The 22,898-nt window shown below is 43.5% G+C and overlaps 1 pseudogene; it reads left to right on the top strand.

The window, feature by feature from the left end:
- LOC138077643 (antigen WC1.1-like) overlaps positions 1-21,857 on the top strand; it is a 152,145-nt pseudogene extending 130,288 nt beyond the window's left edge.
- The last annotated feature ends 1,041 nt before the right edge of the window (positions 21,858-22,898 follow it).

Raw genomic sequence — 22,898 nt, 5'->3', positions numbered from 1 at the left:
TTGACTATTACAAACACAATGGGGCAAATGACCATGATGATGACTTTTGGAACAAATATTTATTACTTTTTTTGTGTGTTTAATTCTGTCTGATATTTTTATTTTCTTAATGGTATGGTGTACTTCAATGAGCCAAGTTACTCATCTTAAGTTAATTCATTCACCTTTTTTACTGTACATGTAGTGCTTCTTCAGTCAGTCAGTTCCATTCAGTCACTCAGTCATGTCTGACTCTTTGCAACCCCATGGACTGCAGCACATCAAGCTTCCCTGTCCATCATCTCCCGCAGCTTGCTCAAGCTCATATCCATTGAGTTGGTGATACCACCCAATCATGTCATCCTCTGTCATCTCCTTCTTCTGCCTTCAGTATTTTTCAGCATCAGGGTCTTTTCCAGTGAGTCAGTTCTTCCCATCAGGTGGCCAAAGGATTAGAGCTTCAACTTCAGCATCAGTCCTTCCATTGAATATTCAGGACTGATTTCCTTTAGGATTGACTGGTTTAATATCCTTGAAGTCCAAGGGACTCTCAAAAGTCTTCTCCAACACTACAGTTCACAAGCATCAATTCTTCAGTGCTCAGCTTTCTTTATGGTCCAACTCTCACATCCATACATAACTACTGGAAAAACTATAGCTTTGTTGGACCTTTGTCGGCAAAATAACGTCTCTGCTTTTTAATATGCTATCTAGGTTTGTCGTGAAGATCCCTTTTGTACAGTTCTTCTGTGTATTCTTGCAACGTCTTCTTAATATCTTCTGCTTCTATTAGGTCCATACCATTTCTGTCCTTTATTGAGCCCATCTTTGCATGAAATATTCTCTTGGTATCTCTAATTTTCTTGAGGAGATCTCTAGTCTTTCCCATTCTGTTCTTTTCCTCTATTTCTTTGCAAGGATCACTGAAGAAGGCTTTCTTATCTCTTCTTGCTATTCTTTGGAACTCTGCATTCAGATGCTTATATCCTTCCTTTTCTCCTTGGCTTTTCGCTCCTCTTCTTTTCACAGCTATTTGTAAGGCTTCCCCAGACAGCCATTTTGCTTTTTGCATTTCTTTTCCATGGGGATGGTATTGATCCCTGTCTCCTGTACAATGTCACGAACCTCATTCCATAGTTCATCAGGCACTCTATCTATCAGATCTAGGCCCTTAAATCTATTTCTCACTTCCACTGTATAATCATAAGGGATTTGATTTAGGTCATACCTGAATGATCTAGCGGTTTTCCCTGCTTTCTTCAATTTCAGTCTGAATTTGGTAATAAGGAGTTTATGATCTGAGCCACAGTCAGCTCCTGGTCTTGTTTTTGTTGAAAGTATAGAGCTTCTTAATCTTTGGTGGTGTGATCACTCATCTAGAGCCAGACATCCTGGAATGTGAAGTCAAGTGGACCTTAGAAAGCATCACTATGAACAAAGCTAGTGGAGGTGATGGAATTCCAGTAGAGCTATTTCAAATCCTGAGAGATGATGCTGTAAAAGTGCTGCACTCAATAACCAGCAAATTTGGAAAACTCAGCAGTGACCACAGGACTGGAAAAGGTCAGTTTTCATTCCAATCCCAAAGAAAGGCAATCCCAAAGAATGCTCAGACTACCGCACATTGCACTCATCTCACATGCTAGTAAAGTAATGCTCAAAATTCTCCAAGCCAGGCTTCAGCAATACGTGAACCGTGAACTCCCTGATGTTCAAGCTGGTTTTAGAAAAGGCAGAGGAACCAGAGATCAAATTGCCAACATCTGCTGGATCATGGAAAAAGTAAGAGAGTTCCAGAAAAACATCTATTTCTGCTTTATTGACTATGCCAAAGCCTTTGACTGTGTGGATCACAATAAGCTGTGGAAAATTCTTCAAAAGATGGGAATACCAGACCACCTAAACTGCCTCTTGAGAATTCTGTATGCAGGCCATGAAGCAACAGTTAGAACTGGATATGGAACAATGGACTGGTTCCAAATAGGAAAAGGAGGATGTCAGGCTGTATATTGTCACCCTGCTTATTTAACTTATATGCAGAGTACATCATGAGAAACTCTGGACTGGAAGAAACACAAGCTGGACTCAAGATTGCCGGGAGAAATATCAGTAACCTCAGGTACGCAGATGACACCACGCTTATGGCGGAACGTGAAGAGGAACTGAAAAGCCTCTTGATGAAAGTGAAAGAAGAGAGTGAAAAAGTTGGCTTAAAGCTCAACATTCAGAAAATGAAGATCATGGCATCCTATCCTATCACTCCATGGGAAATAGATGGAGAAATAGTGGAAACAGTGTCAGACTTTATTTTTTGGGGCTCCAAAATCACTGCACATGGTGATTGCAGCCATGAAATTAAAAGACGCTTACTCCTTGGAAGAAAAGTTATGACCATCCTAGATAGTATATTCCAAAGTAGAGACATTACTTTGCCGACTAAGGTCCGTCTAGTCAAGGCTATGGTTTTTCCAGTAGTCATATATGGATATGAGAGTTGGACTCTGAAGAAGGCTGAGTGCTGAAGAATTGATGCTTTTGCACTGTGGTGTTGGAGAAGACTCTTGAGAGTCCCTTGGACTGCAAGGAGATCCAACCAGTCCATTCTGAAGGAGATCAACTCTGGGATTTCTTTGGAAGGAATGATGCTAAAGCTGAAACTCCAGTACTTTGGCCACCTCATGAGAAGAGTTGACTCATTGGAAAAGACTTTGATGCTGGGAGGGATTGGCGGCAGGAGGAGAAGAGGACAACCGAGGATAAGATGGCTGGATGGCATCAGTGACTCGATGGACGCGAGTCTGAGTGAACTCCGGGAGTTGGTGATGGACAGGGAAGCCTGATGTGCTAGGTATCATGGGGTTGCAAAGAGTCAGACACGACTGAGAGACTGAACTGAACTGATCTAGGTTTGTCATAGCTTTTATTCCAAGGAGCAAGCATCTTTTAATTTCATGGCTGCAGTCACCATTTGCAGTGATTTTGGAGTCCAAGACAATAAGTGCGTCACTGTTTTCATTGTTTCCCCATCTACTTGCCATGAAGTGAGGGGACCAGATGCCATGATCTTCCTTTTCTGAACGCTGAGTTTTAAGCCAACATTTTCACTCTCCTCTTTCACCTTCATCAAGAGGCTCTTTAGTTCCTCTTCACTTTCTGCCATAAGAGTGGTGTCATCTGCATATCTGAGGTTATTGATATGTCTCTCAGCAATCTCGACTCCAGCTTGTGCTTCATCCATCCCGGCATTTCGCATGATGTGCTCTGCATAGAAGTTAAATAATCAGGGTGACAATATACAGGCTTGACGTAGTCCTGTCTCAGTTTTGAACCAGTCTATTGTTCCAGTCCATAGAACTCCTTAAATCCTTCTAGAAAGAACTTTGTCTACTCCAAAATCAAAAAAATGTTCCCTGAGAGTATCTCACAGAAGTGTAATTACTTTTGTTTTACATATAATTTTACACTGCTTCCAGGATTGATAACTGCGTAGTGTAAGGGTCAAGTGTCATGTTTTCATATGGGCATCCAGTTGACTCAGAATCTTTTTCTGGAAGACTATTCCCTACTGCAGTGCCACCTTTGTGATAAACGAAAGGGCACATATGTCTGGGTACTTCTTTTAGACTCTCTATTCTGTTCCACTGTGTCATTTGTCTATCCTTGCACCTGTACCACATTTTCTTAATTATTGTAACTTTATAGTAAATCTTGAATCTTCCCTAGTGGCTCAGATGGTAAGGAATCTGTCTGCAAGGCAGGAGACCTGGGTTTGATCCCTGGGTTGGGAAGATCCCCTGGAGAAGTGTATGGCAACCCACTCCAGTATTCTTGCCTGGAGTGTCGCCATGGAGAGAGGAGCCTGGCGGGCTATAGTCCATTGGGTCACAAAGAATCGGACATGACTGAGTGACTAAGCACACATAGCAAGTCTGGGTAACTTTAATGTAAAGAAGTTATGTTGTTGCTGTTCTTCCTAACTGCCTTGGTCATTCTTGGTTTTTGTATTTTGTGTACATGTTTGAGCTGAAGCTCCATACTTTGCCACCTGATGTGAATCACTGACTCATTAGAAAAGACCCTGATGCTTAGAAAGATTGAAGGCAGGAGGAGAAGAGGACAACAGAAGATGAGATAGTTGGATGGCATCACTGACTCAATGGATATGAGTTTGGATAAACTCTGGGAGTTGGTGATGGATAGGGAAGCCTGGTGTGCTGCAGTCTATGGGGTTGCAAAGAGTCAGACATGACTGAGTGACTGAACAACAACACAAATTTTGAGTCATCTTGTCATGTTTCACACACACACAAAAGCATTAGGGAATTTTATTGAGGTTAGCTTTAATCTGTATATAAACTTGAGAATGGTTTATTTTGACAACATTGAGTTTCCCAATTCATTGGCAAAATATATCCCTTCATTCAGTTAGGTCTTGAATATCTCTCAGATGTTTTGCACATCTTTACCTAGGTTTTCTCCTAGGCATTTTATGGGTTTGATGTTACTTGTATTTCCTTTAGTGAAGGTTTTCTAGGAATGAATTCTCTCTGAACTTTATCTGGATTCCCCAAATGTTAGCTTAGTATTTTGCTTTAATCCTTCTTTCTTTCTTTTCTCTCTCTCTCTTGCTCTAGTTTTCTCTCTTTTTCTCTGTCTTGTCCTAGCTTTCCCTCTCTCTCCTCCTTTGTCCCTCTTGTGCCCCATTTCCCCCCTGAGTATGTAAAATCTTTCTGGATTAAGTTGCAGACAGGATGCTCCTTTATCCCTTCCCCTTCCTAACAAAAAAATACTTCAGGGAATCTCCTTACATAACCACAGTTCAGTCAAACCTTTAGAGATATCAGCCCCAGATAACATCTAAGTGCAGCCAAATGAGACCCCAAAGATAGAGCTGCCAAGTTGAGTCTTTCCCAAATTACTGAGCATAAAATTATGATCAAAATTTAAAAAAAGTCCCTCAACTGCTAAGTTTGGGGGGAAACTTTGTTATACAGTATTGTTAACCAGGCACTTGCCATGTAACCAGCTTTTCTATATAGAGGAATATTTATCCTCTCATCTTCCATTTTATTATTTCTACTTTATATTGATCTAATGTGCCGATAGACTCATTCTCTAGCTCTTAATTTCAGCTGTAGAATTTTCATTTGTTTTTGTTATCATTTCTCTGCCAAGACACACATCTTGTTAATTAATTATTTGAAGACTTTAATCCTGGCTATTTAAATTCTCTGTCAGACTATAAAACTCTTAGAGGAAAACATAGGCAGAAGATTCTTTGACATAAATTGCAACAAGATCTTTTTTGACCAACCTTCTAGAGTAAAGAAAATAAAAACAAAAATAAACAAATAGGACCCGATTAAACTTAAAGAGTTTTGCATAGCAAAGGAACCCATAAACAGAACAAAAAGACAACTGTCAGAATGGGAGAAAATGTTTGCAACTAAAACGAAACAACTAACAAGCGACTGATCTTCAAAATGCACAAACAACTCAATATCAACAAACCAAACAACACAATTGAAAAATGGGAAAAACAAACAGACGTTTCTCCAGACATACAGATGGCTAACAAATATATGAAAAGATGTTCAACAGCACTAATTACTAGAGAGATGCAAAACTACAGTCAGGTATTACTTCACACCAGTCAGAATGTCTATCACTAAAAAATCTACAAGCAATAAATGCTGGAGAGAATGTGCAGAAAAGGGAATCCTCCTACATATGGGTGTGTAAATTGGCACAACTACTATGGAGAACAGTATGGAGGTTCCTCAAAAACTAAAAATAGAACTATCGTAGGACTCAGCAATCCCACTCCTGGGCCCACACCTGGAGAGAACCGTCATTCAAAGAGACACATTCATCCTGATGTCCACTGCAGCACTATTTACAACAGCCAGGACACGGAAGCAATCTAAACGTCCCTTACAGGAGGAATGGATAGAGATGTTGTACATATATAAAATGGAATATTACTCAGCCAGAAAAGAATAAAGCTGTAAAATTTGCAGAGACATGGATAGAGCTAGAGATTGTTATGTTCGGTTTAGTTCAGTTCAGTCTCTCAGTCATGTCCGACTCTTTGTGACCCCATTAACTGTAGCACAAGAGGTCTCCCTGTCCATCACCAACTCCTGGAGATTACACAAATGAGAAGGCAGTGGCACCCCACTCCAGTACTCTTGCCTGGGGGACCCCATGGGTGGAGGAGCCTGGTAGGCTGCAGTCCATGGGGTGGCTGAGATTCGGACACGACTGAGCAATTTCACTTTCACTTTTCACTTTCATGCATTGGAGAAGGAAATGGCAACCCACTCCAGTGTTCTTGCCTGGAGAATCCCAGGGACAGCGTAGCCTGTTAGGGTGCTGCCTATGTGGTCGCACAGAGTCGGACACAACTGAAGCGACTTAGCAGCAGCAGCAGCATGTTCACTGAGTTGGTGATGCCATCCAACCATCTCATCTGTGTCGTCCCCTTCTCCTCTCACCTTCAATCTTTCCCAGCATCAGGGTCTTTTCAAATGAGTCAGTTCTTCACATCATGTAGCCAAAGTACTGGAGCTTCAGCTTCAGCATCAGTCCTTCCAATGAACCTTCAGGACTGATTTCCTGGTTGGATCTCCTTGCAGTCCAAGGGACTCTCAAGAGTCTTCTCCAACACCACAGTTCAAAAGCATCAATTCTCCGTTGCTCAGCTTTCTTTATAGTCCAACTCTCACATCCATACATGACTACTGGAGAAACATAGTGTTGACTAGATGGACCTTCGTTGGCAAAGTAATGTCTCTGCTTTTTAATATGCTGTCTAGGTTGGGTCATAACTTTTCTTCCAAGGAGTAAGTGTCTTTTAATTTCATGGCTGCAGTTACCATCTACAGTGATTTTGGAGTTCAAAAAAATAAAGTCAGCCACTGTTTCCACTGTTTCCCCATCTATTTGCCATGAAGTGATGGGACCAGATGCCATGATCATTGTTTTCTGAATGTTGAGCTTTAAGCCAACTTTTTCACTCTCGTCTTTCACTTTCACCAAGAGGCTCTTTAGTTCTTCTTCACTTTCTGCCATAAGGGTGGTGTCATCTGCATATCTGAGGTTACTGATATTTCTCCCAGCAATCTTGATTTCAGCCTGTGCTTCATCCAGCCCAGCGTTTCTCATAATGTACTCTGCATATAAGTTAAATAAGTAGGGTAGCAATACACAGCCTTGACATACTCCTTTTCCTGTTTGGAGCCAGTCTGTTGTTCCATGTCCCGTTCTAACTATTGCTTCCTGACTTGCATATAGGTTTCTCAAGAGGCAGGTCAGGTGGTCTAGTATTCCCATCTCTTGAAGAATTTTCCACAGTTTATTGTAATGTACACAGTCAGAGGCTTTGGCATAGCCAATAAAGCAGAAATAGATGCTTTTCTGGAACTTTCTTGCTTTTTCAATGATCCAGCGGATGTTGGCAATTTGATTTCTGGTTCCTCTGCCTTTTCTAAAACCAGCTTGAACATCTGGAATTTCACGGTTCACGTGTTGTTGAACTGTGGCTTGGAGAATTTTGAGTATTACTTTGCTAGTGAGATGAGTTGCAATTGTGCGGTAGTTTGGCATTGTCTTTCTTTGGGATTGGAATGAAAACTGACATTTTCCAGTCCTGTGGCCACTGCTGAGTTTTCCAAATGTGCTGGCATATTGCTTGCAGCACTTTCACAGCATCATCTTTTAGTATTTGAAATAGGATTGTTATGTAGAATGAAGTAAATCAGAAAGAGAAAAACAAATACTATATAACATCACTTATATGTGGAATCTAGAAAAATGGTAGAGATGAACTTACTGCAAAGCAGAAATAGAGACACCAACTTAGAGAACATCATATGGATACTAAGAGGGGAAATGAAGAGTGGGATGAATTGGGACGTTGAGATCGACATATATGACATATACACACTATTGATGTGCTGTGCTGTGTGCTTAGTCATATCCAACGTTTTGCAACCCCATGGACTGTAGCCTGCCAGGCTCCTCTGTCCACGGGGATTCTCCAGGAAAGAATTGTGGAGTGGGTTGCCATACCCTCCTCCAGGGGATCTTCCCAACCTAAGGATCAAATCCAGGTCTCTTGCATTGCAGGCGGATTCTTTACTCCTCAGACACCAGACTCAGAAACCCTACACTATTGATACTAAGTATAAAATAGATATTGCCTGGAGAATCCCATAGACATGGAACCTGATGGGCTACAATCCATAGTGTCACAGAGTCAGACACAACTGAGGTGACTTAGCATGCACACATACATAAACTTTGCTAACAAAGGTCTATCTAGTCTAGGCTATGGTTTTTCCAGTGGTCATGTATGGATGTGAGAGTTGGACTATAAAGAAAGTTGAGCACCAAAGAATTGATGCTTTTGAACTGTAGTGTTGGAGAAGACTCTTGAGAGTCCCTTGGACTGCAAAGAGATCCAACCAGTCCATCCTAAAGGAAATCAGTCCTGGGTGTTCATTGGAAGGACTGATGTTGAAGCTGAAACTCCAGTACTTTGGTCACCTGATGCAAAGAGCTGACTCATTGGAAAAGCCACTGATGGTGGGAAAGATTGAGGGCAGGAGGAGAAGGGGACAACAGAGGAAGAGATGGTTGGATGGCATCATCGACTCAATGGACATGGGTTTGGGTGGACTCTGGGAGTTGGTGATGGACAGGGAGGCCTGGCGTGCTGCGGTTCATGGGGTCTTTATGAGTCAGACACTACTGAGCGACTGAACTGAACACATAAAACAGATAAATAATAACCTATTGTATAGCACAGGGAACTCTACTCAGTGCTCTGTGGTGATCTAAATAGGAAGTAAATCCAGGGAAGAGGGGATATATATATATATATATGTGTGTGTGTGTGTGTGTGTGTGTGTGTGTGTGTGATTGTTGTTTGGTCGCTGAGTTGCATCTGACTCTTTTGTGACCCAATGGACTATAGCCTGCGACACTCCTTTGTCCATAGGATTTCCCAGGCAAGAATACTGGAGTGGGTTGCCATTTCTTTCCCCAGAGGATCTTCCCAACCAGGGATGGAACCCCAGCCTTCTATTTGGCAGGCAGATTTTTCTACCACTGAGTCACCTAGGAAACCCTTACATGTATATATAACGTATTAAATTTGCTGTGCAGCAGAGGCTACCACAACGTTGTAAAGCAATTATGCTCAAATAAAAATTAATGAAAATAAATAAAATAAACTCTCTGTCAGGTAACTCTAAGAGCCAAATACCCTGAGAAATTTTTTAAATGTTTCTTTTTCCTCTTGTTTTCCATGAGATCTCTTTTATATAAGTGTTTTTAAAATCACAAACATTGTAGATAAAAAACTGTGCAAATCCTTCAGAAAGGATTTTGTTTTGCTTCTTCTATTTAGGGGTAGATTAAGGATAGAGCAACTTATTTAACTCATTCTTAGGGGAAAGCTTGGCTTTAAACAGGAATCGTGGCATTGTCAGGACCAGGGCTGTTCATAGAGAAAGGGAACACTAAGGTTATGGTAACTTTTTATTGGTATGTTACAGCTTTCATCTCAGCTCCATCACTAGGTCGTTATTACTATTCTTATTATTTTTTCAACTTTTTACTTTGTGTTGGGTTTAGCCGATTAACAATGTTACAGTTTCAGGTGAACAGACAGGGACTCAGCCATACATATACATGGATCCATTTTCCCCCAAACTTCCCTCCCCTCCTAAAAATTATTTTGCTTAACTGAGTTTCCTGTTCTTCAACCCTCCCAACCCTCTAATCATCGCTCTTTTTTCAGGAAACCACTCCCAGGTGCTGCCCCAGTGCAATGATTCCGTGTCAGAACCAGCAGGGTCTGCAGACTCAGAGGAGAGCGCCCCCTACTGCTCAGGTGAGGGTCCCACAGGACAGAAGACCCTTTTCATTCCTCAGGTCAAGGCCTCATTGTCCCATTTCTTTCTCCTCAGACAGCAGACAGCTCCGCCTGGTGGACGGGGGCGGTCCCTGCGCCGGGAGAGTGGAGATCCTTGACCAGGGCTCCTGGGGCACCATCTGTGATGACGGCTGGGACCTGGACGATGCCCGCGTGGTGTGCAGGCAGCTGGGCTGCGGAGAAGCCCTTAATGTCACGGGGTCTGCTCACTTCGGGGCAGGATCAGGGCCCATCTGGCTGGACGATCTGAACTGCACAGGAAAGGAGTCTCACGTGTGGAGGTGCCCTTCCCGGGGCTGGGGGCGGCACAACTGCAGACACAAGGAGGACGCGGGGGTCATTTGCTCAGGTCAGCACTCCACACTGTGCACAGGCTGGAGGAGAGGAGGGCTCAGGAGGACGGGGGTCTGAGCCCTGAGAGAGAGATGCTGAAAGGGCCAGAGAAGGAGGCTTCCTCCCATGGAGCTTGTCTTTCCAGCAGACGTGAAAACCAGGTGCTTTCACTGCCTCCTGCAGCAGCTGAGACTCTGGTCCTTTCTCCTCAGTAGTGTTTCCTGGCAGAGCCTTTTCTCAGTTTTCCTTGAAATCGGGGCTCACTCTTCTGGTACATATGGTAGAGAAGTCTTAAAGCCAAGGTGCTAGTTTTTTTGTTTTGTAACAAATTACCACATAGTTAATGGTTTAAAACAACACATTTACTTCCTTACACTTCTGTAGCTTAGATGTCCAGCAGGAATCTCACTGGATGGGGATCCAGGTTTCAGTAGGGTCACATCACCTCTGAGCCTCTGGGAAAGAATCTGTTTCTTTTCAAGCTTCTAAAAACTGCCTGCCTGCCTTCGTTCATAACCCCCTTCTGTTCATCATCAGAGCAGCAACGCTCCGCCTCTCTAACTGTTATCCATATTCACATCTCCCTCTAACCAGAACGAGGAAAAGTGTTCCACCCTAAAGGATAGTGAGTCTAAGACTGTGATTTGACTGTGCTCAGGTGGTTAATCCATCATATTTCAGGGTAATCTCAGTCCTTACCTTAATCACATCTGTAAAGTCCCCTTTTCCAGATAAGGAAACAGTGACAGGTCCATTACTCTATCTGCCTCCACACTGTCCACATCACATCCCTTTCATACACTCTCTTAGATGTTTTGTCAGGAAGCAGGAGTCAGCTTCCACTCCCTGCAGGTGTCCAGGTTGGTCTTCCTCTCAGTTCATATCCACTACATCACGGTGGTAGAAATATTTAGAAACACAGACACAGATGGACAAAGTCAGACAAAAAGGAGACAGGTTTCACTCTGGTCATCTAGTGGATTTGCTTCCCCAGCAGGGTCAGAGATGAGTGCTCAAAAGTTTGGGGAGAGAGGAAAACCCAGAGCACTGTGTGGGGTGCTCACTGCGTCCTGTCTCCTCCCTTTCAATCTCAGAGTTCCTGGCCCTCAGGATGGTGAGCGAGGACCAGCAGTGTGCTGGGTGGCTGGAAGTTTTCTACAATGGGACCTGGGGCAGTGTGTGCCGCAGCCCCATGGAAGACATCACTGTGTCCGTGATCTGCAGACAGCTTGGCTGTGGGGACAGTGGAAGTCTCAACACTTCTGTTGGTCTCAGGGAAGGTTCTAGACCCCAGTGGGTAGATGGAATCCAATGTCAGAAAACTGATACCTCTCTCTGGCAATGTCCTTCTGACCCCTGGAAATACAGGTCATGCTCTCCAAAGGAGGAAGCCTACATCTCATGTGCAGGTGACTTATGTCTGTTTCTGTGTCTGTCCCAACCCTGTAGGAAGTTATTAGTGAGATTTGATATTTTAAAATCCAAGTGATACGTTTAAGTTGAGTTTATAGAATGAAGTTGGATGGATCTAATTTAAGCCACATGTTCCAAACTTGCTTTATTAAAAGTTTTTAATTGATATAATTGACATAACATTACATTGTTTGCTGTGTACAACATAATGCTTATATATATGTATATTGATAAATGATCACTACAGTAAGTCTAGTTATATCCATAACCATATATATAGTTAAATATTTTTCTTATATGATGAGGATGTTTAAGATGTATTTTCTCATCATCTTTCAAATAGACAGTATGGTATTCACTATAGTCACCATGCTGTAAGTTATATCTCTTCACCTATTAATTTCATAACTCAAGTTCATACCTTTTGACTACATTTGCCCACACCAAATTCCCCACCTCTGGCAGCCACCAACTACTCAGTATCTCTGAACTTGCTTTTTGTTTTAAGATTACACATATCAATGAGATTTTATGGTATTTTTCTATCTCTGTCTGATTTGCTTCACCTAGCATAATGCCCTCAAGGTCCATCCTTGTTGAAACTGGCAACATTTTCTTCTTTTTTATGGGTGGATATATGTCTGTATTACATTTTCTTTATCCATTCATCCATCAGTGAAGACCTACCTTGTTTGGCTCTTGTATATATTGCTATAAAATACTAAAAAGTAATGCTGTTAAAATGCTACAGTCAATATATCAGCAAATTTGGAAAATTCATCAGTGGCCACAAGACTGGAGAAGGTCAATTTTCATTCCAGTCCTGAAGAAGGGCAATGCCAAAAATGTTCCCACTACTGCACAATTGTGCTCATTTCACATGCCAGCAAGGTTATGCTCAAAGTCTTTCAAGCTAGGCTTCAGCAATAAGTGAACTGAGAACTTCCAAGATGTACAAGCTGGGTTTAGAAAAGGCAGAGGATCCAGAGATCAAATTGCCAACATTTGTTGGCTCATAGAGTAAGCAAGAGAACTCCAGAAAAAGATCTGCTTCATTGACTAGACTAAAGCCTTTGACTATGTGGATCACAACGAACTGTGGAAAATTCTTAAAGAGATGAGAATACCAGACCACCTTACCTGCCTCCTGAGAAACCTGTTTGCAGGTCAAGAAGTGACAGTTGGAACTGGACATAAACAACCGACTGGTTCAAAATTGGGAAAGGAATTCGTCAAGGCTGTATATTGTCACCCTGTTTATTTAAGTTATATGTAGAGTACATCATGGGAAATGCCAGGTTGAATGAATCAGAAGCTGGAATCAAGATTGCTGTGAGAGATACAAACAACCTCAGATATGCAGATGATATCACTCTATTGGAAGAAAGAGAAGACGAAATAAAGAGCTTCTTGTTGAGGGTGAAAGAGGAGAGTGAAAAAGTTGGCTTAAAGCTCAACATTCAACATTCTAAAAATTAAGATCATGGCCTCTGGCCCCATCACTTCATGGCAAATAAAAAGAGAGAAGTTGGATACAGACAGATTTTCTTTTCTTGGGCCCCAAAATCACTGCTGACGGTGACTGTAGCCATGAGATTAAAAGAGGCTTGCTCCTTGGAAGGAAAGCTATGACACACCTAGAGAGTATTAAAAAGCAGAGCCATCACTTTGCTGACAAAGGTCCATATAGTCAAAGTTGTGTTTATTTCAGTAGTCATATATGGATGTGAGAGTTGGATTATAAAGAAGCTGAGTGCCAAAGAGTTGATGCTTTTGAATTGTGGTGCTTGGATGCCACAAGTGAATTGTGAGTCCCTTGGACAACAAGGAGATCCAACTAGTCCATCCTAAAGGAAATCAACTCTGAATATTCATTGGAAGGACTGATGCTGAAGCTGAAGCTCCAGTACTTCTGCCACCTGATGGGAAGAGCTGACTCATTGGAAAATACCCTGATGCTGAGAAAAACTGAAGGCAAAAGGAGAAGTGGGCCACAGAGGATGAGATAGTTAGATAGCATCACCAGTTCAGTGGACATGAATTTGAGCAAACTCTGGGAGATAGTGAAGGACAGAGGAACCTGGAGTGCTGCAGTCCATGGGGTTGCAAAGAGTCAGACACAACCTGTCAACTGAACAAATATTGCTGCAGTGAACATTGGGTTTTCAAGTTAGTGTTTCCTTCAGATAAATACCCCAAAGTGAAATTGCTAAATCGTATGGCAATTCTGTTTTTAATTTTTGATGTACCTCAATACTGTTTCCATAGGGGCTGCATCAACTTACATTCCCTCTAACTGTGCAAAAGCTCTCCTGTCTCTTCACATTCTCCTCAAGTCCTGTTATTTCTTCTTTTTGATAAAAGCCTTTCTAGAGGATATGAGGTCATATCTCATTGTGGTTTTGATTTGTATTTTCTGATGATTAGTAGTGTTGAGCATGTTTTCATGTACCTATTGTCAAGTTGCATGTATTCTTTAAAAAAAATATTTATCAGTTTCTCCGCCCACTTTTGGAAAGTCATATTGTTTGATTTTTGCTGCTGAGTTGTGTGAGTTCCTTGTGTATTTTGGATAATAATCTTTATCAGACATATAATATGTAAATATTTTCTCCAGTTCCATAGGTTGCTTTTTCATTTTGTTGATGGTTTCCTTAACTGGCCAGAAGCTTTGTAGCCTTATGTGGTCCCAACTGCTTGTTTTTAGTCTTGTTCCCTTTGATTTTGGTGTCAAATCCAGAAAATCCTCACGAAGACTGATGTCAATGATTTTATTTTCGTATTTTTTTTTTCCTGTAGAAATTTTATGGCTTCAGGACTTGTGATCAAGTCTTTAATCTATTTTGAGTCAATTTTTGTGTGTGGTGTAAGATAGTGGATCAGTTTCATTCTTTTGCATGTGGCTGTCCAGTTTTCCCAATGCCATTTACTGAAAAAACTGTCCTTTCCTCATGGTATGTTCTTGGCTTCTTTGTCAAAAATTAATTGACCATACAAATGTGGGTTTATTTCTGAGCTCTCTATTGTGTTCCATTGATCTTTGTGTCCATTTTTATACCAACAACATACTGTTTTGATTAATATAGCTTTGTAATATAGTTTGAAAACAGGAAGTATGACACTTCCAGCTTTATTACTCTTTCTCAAGATTGCTTTGGTATTCAGCGTCTTTTGTGGTTCCATGCAAATTTTAGGATTGTTTGTCTATATCTGTGAAAATTTCCATTGAAATTTTGGTAAGGATTGCAGTGAATCTGTAGAATGCTTTGGGTAGTAATGGGCATGTTAATAATATTAGATTTCCAATCCATGAGCACAGAATATCTTTCCATTTATTTGAGTCATCTTGAGTAACTTTCATCAGTATCTTATAGTTTCAGTGTACAGGTCTTTCACCTCCTTGGTTAAATTTATCCCTAGATATTTTATTCATTTTCATGCAAATGTAAATAGAATTGTTTTCTCAGTTTCTCCTCATGGCAGTTTTGTTGTTAGTGCATAGAAATGCAATTGATTTTTGTATATAGATTTTTCATTCTACAACTTTACTGAGTGTATTATTTCTCATATTTTTGGTGAAGTCTTTGGGGTTTTCTATATATAATATCATGTAAGGGAGTCTTCTTCCTCATGACTCTGATGGCAAAGAATCCATCTGGAATGCAAGAGACCCGGGTTTGATCCCTGGGTCGGGAAGATACCCTGGAGGAGGGAACGGCAACCCACTCCAGTATTCTTGCCTGGAGAATCCCAATGGGCAGAGGAGCCTGGCAGGCTGCAGTCTTTGTGGTCACAGAGTCAGACACGACTGAGCGACTAACACTTCACTTTTCGATCTGCAGATAGTGTCAGTTTTGCCTCTTCCTTTCAGATTTGGATGCCTGATTTTCTTTTCATTGCCTGATGGATCTGGACGGGACTGCCAAAACTAAGTTGAATAAAAGTGGTGAGAGTAGATAATTTTGTCTTGTGTCTGATTTCAGAGGAAAAGCTTTCGGTTTTTACAGTCAAATATGATGTTAGCTGTGAACTGCTCATATGGCCTTAATTATATTGAGATGCAATCCTTCTATAACTACTTTGTAAAAGAGTTTTTGTCATAAATGGATTTTGAATTTGTCAAACATTTTTTCTGCATCCTTTGAGATATGATTTTTACCTTTGTTCTCTTTATTTGGTGTATCACATTGATTAGTTTGTGAATGTTGAATTATCCTTGCATCCTTAGAACAAACATCACTTGATCATGGTGTATGATTCTTTTAGTGTATTGTCAAATTCAGTTTTCTAATATTTTGTTGAGGATTCTTGCTCCTATATTTATCAGAGTATTAGCCTGTAATTTTATTTTCTTGTGGTGTCCTTATCTGGTTTTAGTATCAGAATAATGTTGGCCTCATAAAATGAGTTTGGATGTATTTCTTTCTTCTGTTTTTGGAAGAGTTTGAGAAGGCTCCACCACTAAATATTGTTACACTGAGAATTGGGATTTTGAAAATAAATGTTGAATGAAATAAATAAATGTTGGAGATGGCGACAAATAGTTAAACCATAGCACCTTACTTCCTTCAACATTTCTCTCTCTCTGTTTCTCTCTCTCCTTCCCTCCCCCTCCACATACACAAACACACACACCCCATTCAGGTACACCTTGAATGGTATGCTGGCTGTTGCCTGAAACCCACCGCTAAGAATATGGCGAGAGATATTTCAAAAGCAGAGGCTCAATCCCTTCCTTGCCTCTCTTTTTTCATCTCTTTGTCTTTTCCATTTGAGGCCAAAGAGGCATTAAACTATTAGACTTTTTACTGATGACATTTTTCCTACAATTAAACACTGAGAATGGAGAGGTGGTAAAGTCTTTGACCATGAAAATGAGCAACCCGCTCACAAAGGTCCTGCCATCATTTTCTCAGAGATTCTCTGCATAGAGTGGGTAGGAGGTTTGATAGGATGATCTGGAAAGAATATACAAATTTTGATACTTTACGACAGGTACTATTTACGCTTCTGTTTCTTTGTGTTGCTTTGAATTTGTATTTATTTCTCTCAGCTTCAATTCTTTTATATATACTTTTCAGTCTTTTGTTTTTATTTCTGCATTTTCTCAATACAGATTTTTCTCAGTAGGTTTTTTTTTTACTCTATTGCAAAAATTTCTGCCTTACTCAGTGTGTACATATATGTGTACATATATCTTAGAATTCTACTAAGTCTTTCCTGTATATTTCCTTTTTAAGAGATCCTAACCAACACTATGGGCTTTTCTGGTGGTTCAGACAGCAAAGAAACTGCCTGCAATGCAGGAGACCTGGGTTCGATTCCTGGATAGGGAAGATCCAGTGGAGAAAGGAATGGCAATCTACTCCAGTATTCTTGCCTGGAAAATCCTATGGACAGTGTAGCCTGGTGGGCTGCATTCCATAGGTCACAAAGAGTCAGCCACAACTGAGCAACTAACACACACACACATAACCAACACTGCATTGTAGATCAATTATCTTCCAATTAAAAATAAATTTAAAAAAGAGTTTCCTTTTACAACAGTAGTCTTCACTTGCCCACTTGTCACACTGAATAGTAGGTAAGAGCAGCTTATAATCTATTTAATAGTTTTCCATTAAAATTACGTATGTGAGATTTCGGAGAAGGCAATGGCACCCCACTCCAGTACTCTTGCCTGGAAAATCCCATGGGCGGCAGAACCTGGTAGGCTGCAGTCCATGGGGTCGCTAAGAGTTGGACACGACTGAGCGACTTCACTTTCTCTCTTCACTTTCATGAATTGGAGAAGGACATGGCAGCCCACTCCAGTGTTCTTGCCTGGAGAATCCCAGGGACGGAGGAGCCTGGTGGGCTGCCGTCTATGGGGTCGCACAGAGTTGGACACGACTGAAGCAACTTAGCTGCAGCCGCAGCAGCAGCATGTGAGATTTTGAGTATAAATTAACTGGACTGATCATTTTTACTATGAGCTATTATCATAGGGTATTACCAGTCACTGATATTTGGTTTACTATTTCACTGATTAGCGTGAATTTAAAGAAGTTTTATTTTACTGAATTTTATTCATCTATTCATTCATTCAATAACTATTTATCAAGCCCTTATCTAGGTATTTAGAAAAGGTTTTCCATAGATATTTGTTGAATGAGTGCATACAATGTGCTGGCACTGTCCTAATAGCAGAAACATGGTGCATATAAGATATACAAGGTCCTTCTTCTAATGGACCTTTTATTCAGAGGGGCGTATGTGTACATTTGTAGATGGCTGTGTTTATATTTGCTGTGGGATGTGAAGACTGATAAACAAGTAAATATTTAAAGTAATTTCAGCTGGTGATCAGATGCAGTGAAAGTTTCAGCCCAGGAGTTAATGAATGAGCCTGTGTTTTCATGTGTCATTTGCACTGACCCAAGGGCCTTAGATAATCTTATTTTGGGACAAGACCAACCCCAGCTATTCCTGATCCAGTGTTTCCTTCTTGTTTGCAGGAAGAAGACCCAAGAGCTGTCCAACTGCTTCCCCCTGCACAGGTATGTCAGCCCCGCCCACTCCCCCTCCCGTGGCTCCCAGGGGCTCCTTCCTCCCACCAGGGGAGTCACAGGAGGGACTGCTGCCTTTTCAGACAGAGAGAAGCTCCGGCTCAGGGGAGGAGACAGCAAGTGCTCAGGGCGGGTGGAGGTCTGGCACAGCGGCTCCTGGGGCACCGTGTGCGATGACTCCTGGAGCCTGGCAGAGGCCGAGGTGGTGTGTCAGCAGCTGGGCTGTGGCCAGGCCCTGGAAGCTCTGCGAGCGGCGACATTCGGCCCTGGAAATGGGAGCATCTGGCTGGACGAGGTGCGGTGCGGGGGCCGGGAGTCCTCCCTGTGGGACTGTGCTGTGGAGCCCTGGGGGCAGAGCGACTGCAAGCACGAGGAGGACGCTGGTGTGAGATGCTCTGGTGAGCGAGGGGCTCGGGGTCCACACTGGGTGAGCTGGGGCAGCGCGGGGGCAGTGGGTTGGACCGGGCATGGTGGGGAGTTTGTATTCAGACAGTGTCCAGGTCCTGGGGCTATGATCTAGGACGGGGGAGCTGGGAGGACGGGACACTGGTGTTGTGGAGACTGAGGTCTGATTTTAGGCTCAGGAGGGAAAAATGGGTTTGCCCTGCATCCTGGCCAATTCCCTTTCCTCACACTGCTACTTTTCTCTTTAGGTGTAAGGAAACCATTGCCCCCGACTCCAGCAGGTACTGTGAACATCCATGGGCAGGAGAGAATACGCAGGTCTGGGGACCTGTTCTGTGGCTCTCTGACAGCTCAGGAGAGGAAAGAGCCTGAGGAGCCCTGGCTGGTGGGGAGGAGCCCAGGGCGTTATGTTGGGGAACTCCTCTGCCTTGGTTCCTGGGGCCACATTTTTCTCATGACTGGGGTCCAGGGGAGACTGGTTCCTGTGTTGCAGAATCTAAGGTTCTCCCACCGGCCTCTGAGTGTTGCTCCTCATCGGTGAGGTGTGGGTCCTAGGACTGTTTGACGCTCTGTCTCCTGAAGCCCAAGGAGAAGAGATGAGCCGGGTCCTCAGAGGCTGTCTCAGCAGGGCAGCTCCCTGACAATCCCCCAGGGCAGCTCCCTGACAATCCCCAGCTCTGCTTTGGGGCCACACTGGCTGGCGTGGAGCTGACCCATCTCAGGATGAGACCCGGGGGAGCCAGGTCACTGTCAGTGCACCTGTGTCTGAGGCTGGGACGCCATTGTCTGGAGTCCCTGGAAATGCTGGCACAGGGGGTTTCTCTGTGCCCAGGACCTTCTCCCCACCCTGTTGCCTTGTTCTCTTTAGGGTCCAGACCAGTTTCAAGTCATCTCCCTGGCATCTTCTCCTTGGCTGGGGTCCTCTGCCTCATCCTGGGGTCCCTTCTCTTCCTGGTCCTCGTCATCCTGGTGACTCAGGTGTTCAGATGGAGAGCAGAGCGCAGAGGTGGGCGGCAGGGAGAACTGGGGACCAGGGAGAGTGTGTGGAGGCAGGAGATGGGGCAGTTGTTAGGAGGGGAACCTGGGCCAGGTCTCTGTTGTGAGTCTGAAGAGCTCCATGCACTCTGTGCTGAGCTCTAAGGGGTGAGTAGACAGATTCTTAGGACTGGGGCGTGAATCTCATAAGTCATGGCCTCTCCTATGAGAGCAGACAGAGTCGGGGCTAAGCTGTGAATTCAGGTCAGACGTCCTGACATGGTGCACGGGGTGGAAGATGATGCAGAGGTCCAGGCAGCTTCCGTGTGAACATCAGGAGATACAGGGTGGGCCTGCTGGACCGGGGTGTCTGGGGTGGCACCTCTGATCTGCTAGGGGATCTCTCAGCCTGCTGGATCAGGGTGTCTGGGGCAGCATCTCTGATCTGCTGGGGGATCTCTCAGCCTTATCCAGCTATGAAGATGCTCTTGCTGAAGCCATGTATGAGGAGCTCGATCACCTTGTGACTCAGAAGGAGAGTCTTCTGGGCAGCCCAGGTGGGTGTCTCTGTCTGCCCTCCTGGGACCTCTGGTTGTCACACCCACTGGGTGTGTGCATTTCCTCAGCATCTGCAGACCCCATACGTTCCCCAGGCTCACAGAGGTGGCTCTCCAAAGTGGCAGGATGGCCTCTCACAGCCCTGTGAGCCCCCAGCCTCTGTCTACACTGCAAGAGCCAGACCTGTCTCTTCTCAGCCTTTACTCAGGTCCTGTGGGTGTGGGCAGGGTCATTCTGTGTGTTGTTTTTCTCCACTTTAGGCTTCCTGTCAGATGGTGAGGACAACAATGACTCCAGATCCGCTCCAGGTAATAGAGGTGGACCTGCGTCAGCTGAGTGTTGCGGAGGAGAGTTTCCCTCCTCATAGAGAGGAGATGTAAGGGGAACAGTCTTCCTCTGATGGACCAGAGGGATCCCTTGTGTCCAGATCGGGTCTGTCCTTCTCCTTCTCTGGCTGATCTGTGATGTCTCACATTTGGGGCTGGGCTCTCTGAGTTCAGAATCACAAGAGACACACACTGGTTTTAAAAATAACATCTGTAAACACAGTTTGTCAAAATACTTTAGTAATGCTTGATGGTGGGAGAGTTGCTTTGAGATATATATTTTCAGTTAGGAAATATTGAGATATGTAAAGTCATGTTTTGGTTTATGGACACATCAAAATGAAACATGGTCTCAGAGAAAAAAATCTTCCTTAACAAGGAGTGACTGGAGCCTCTATTTAGCAGCTCAGAAACTCTGGGTCAGAAGGGATCTTAGGTATTTCCTAGACCAACCCACTTACTGTGGTTTCATCTGACCCCTGCTGTGCCCTCAGAAGCCCCAGATCAGAAGACCTATGCCCTTGGTGAGGGTTATGATGATGCTGAAGAGGTACCAGTGCCTGGGGCTCCTCCTACCTCTGAGGGGAGTGAGGAGGAAGTGCCCCCAGAGAAGGAAGATGGGATGAAGTCTGAGATAGGTGAGTGGGGTTAGCTGATCCCATGTAATCTTTGGTCTCTGTCCTGGAAAGGGTGAATTTGAGCTCCTCAATGTCCAGCCTCGCTACAGTTTCTCATGCATTTGATGGGCTTCCCTGGTGGCTCAGATGGTAATGAATCTGCCTGCAATGCAGGAGACCCGGGTTTGATCCCTGGATCAGGAAGATCCCCTGGAGAAGGGGATGGCTACCCACTCTAGTATTCTTGCCTGGAGAATCCCATGGATAGAGGAGCCTGGCGGGCTACAGTTGATAGGGTTGCAAAGATTCAGACACAACTGAATAACTAGCACTTCAGTGCCTGGAGGCAGGTCTTCTCAGAGCTCCTGTGTGAGCACAGGTCTCCTGTGATGCAGGGTTTCCACATGAGCTGAGGCCCCAGAGAGTAAATGGACTGGATCTGAGAGGACATCTGGGATCCGTCCTCACTGTAACTGATATGAAATAATCTGAGCCTCCTGCCCACCCCTGGGTCCCAGGGGTGCTTTGTCATCACCACTTGCTTAACTTGCTTCCTCCTCACTGTCTGGCCCCCTTGTCTCTGTTCTAAATCGTACCTCTCTTTCCTCTTTCAGGCTCTTCTCTAAACATCTTTAGAGAGGGAGCTGATCCTGGGAAAGGAGAAGAGAGCCCCTGGCTGCTCCAGGGGAAGAAAGGGGACCCTGGGTATGATGATGTTGAACTAAGTGCCCTGGGAACATCCACAGTGACTTTTCCATGATGTTGTATTAAATACAAGATCATGCCGCAGATATTCTAATTGCCTGTATCTCAATAGTATGATGCTGACCTGTGATTGTGTTATATGGAAATTGCTCAAAATGAAATATTCTGAATAAAGTAAAAAATTTTTTTTTGCTTTGTTAATTATTACCAAGTTCCATGTCAAATGCTTTTAGAGGATTGGTCCTCAAACACCATTTACTTCAGAGGAAATACACGATGAGTGCACTGCCCTGTTTTCTCACCTCCTTCAAAGGCTAGTGAGGCCATGAATTTGCCCAGGATCACAGATGCTCCAGGTCACTCTTGCTTAGAAAAGGTATCTAAGCTTGGTCCACATTCACACCCTCCTTCCTAGCAAGATGACTTTGTTGACCGAAAAGTATAGTCAGAACCTGGTAGAGTTATTTTATTTGGTGGGAATGCTTAAGACTCTAAGCCCTGAGACAGCATCTCAGTAGCTTTGAGAAAACTGCTCCAAAGAGGCAGCAGGGGAAGTCAGGCTATATACAAGTTTGCAACAAAGGGAGCAGGGAGTCTGAACATCAAAGATCAGGTGTCAAGTTAAGGAATGTAGCGTTCTATATATGGGAAGATGCAAGCCTCTGGACTCACTGGATTCAATGCTTCCGCATGCAGCTCAGCTATCTGGGGCCAACCCTGGTTCCCTGTTAACCTTAAGGAGCGGCAGACGGCTGCTGCTTGCATTCCCCAGCTTCTCAGCAATCATCATGTGGGGTGGCAGCATCCCCAGGATCAGTTTTGGGAGCCCTCACTCACAGCTGGAGACCAGAAGTCACTGATGGCTGTGACATTTCTTGTTTATTGATATGGCAGGAGATATTTTCATTTCACAAACTCATGGAAAAAACCCAATCCTGAACATTCCTGTATGTTCTTCCCTGAGATGTCACATCACCTGTTTTAACCTGTTCTTGGGCACCAGACTTGGATGTGAGTTTCAAAGTTGGAGTTTGCTGTTGGGATAACAGGGATACAGTTTTCCTTAACCTGCTTAAGTGTTCACAGGCCAATTAAA

The sequence above is a fragment of the Capricornis sumatraensis genome, chromosome 4 (genome assembly GCF_032405125.1).
Source record: "Capricornis sumatraensis isolate serow.1 chromosome 4, serow.2, whole genome shotgun sequence".
Lineage (NCBI taxonomy): Eukaryota > Metazoa > Chordata > Mammalia > Artiodactyla > Bovidae > Capricornis > Capricornis sumatraensis.
The sequence above is the reverse complement of the archived record's forward strand: the minus strand, read 5'-3'. Positions and strand labels throughout refer to the sequence as shown.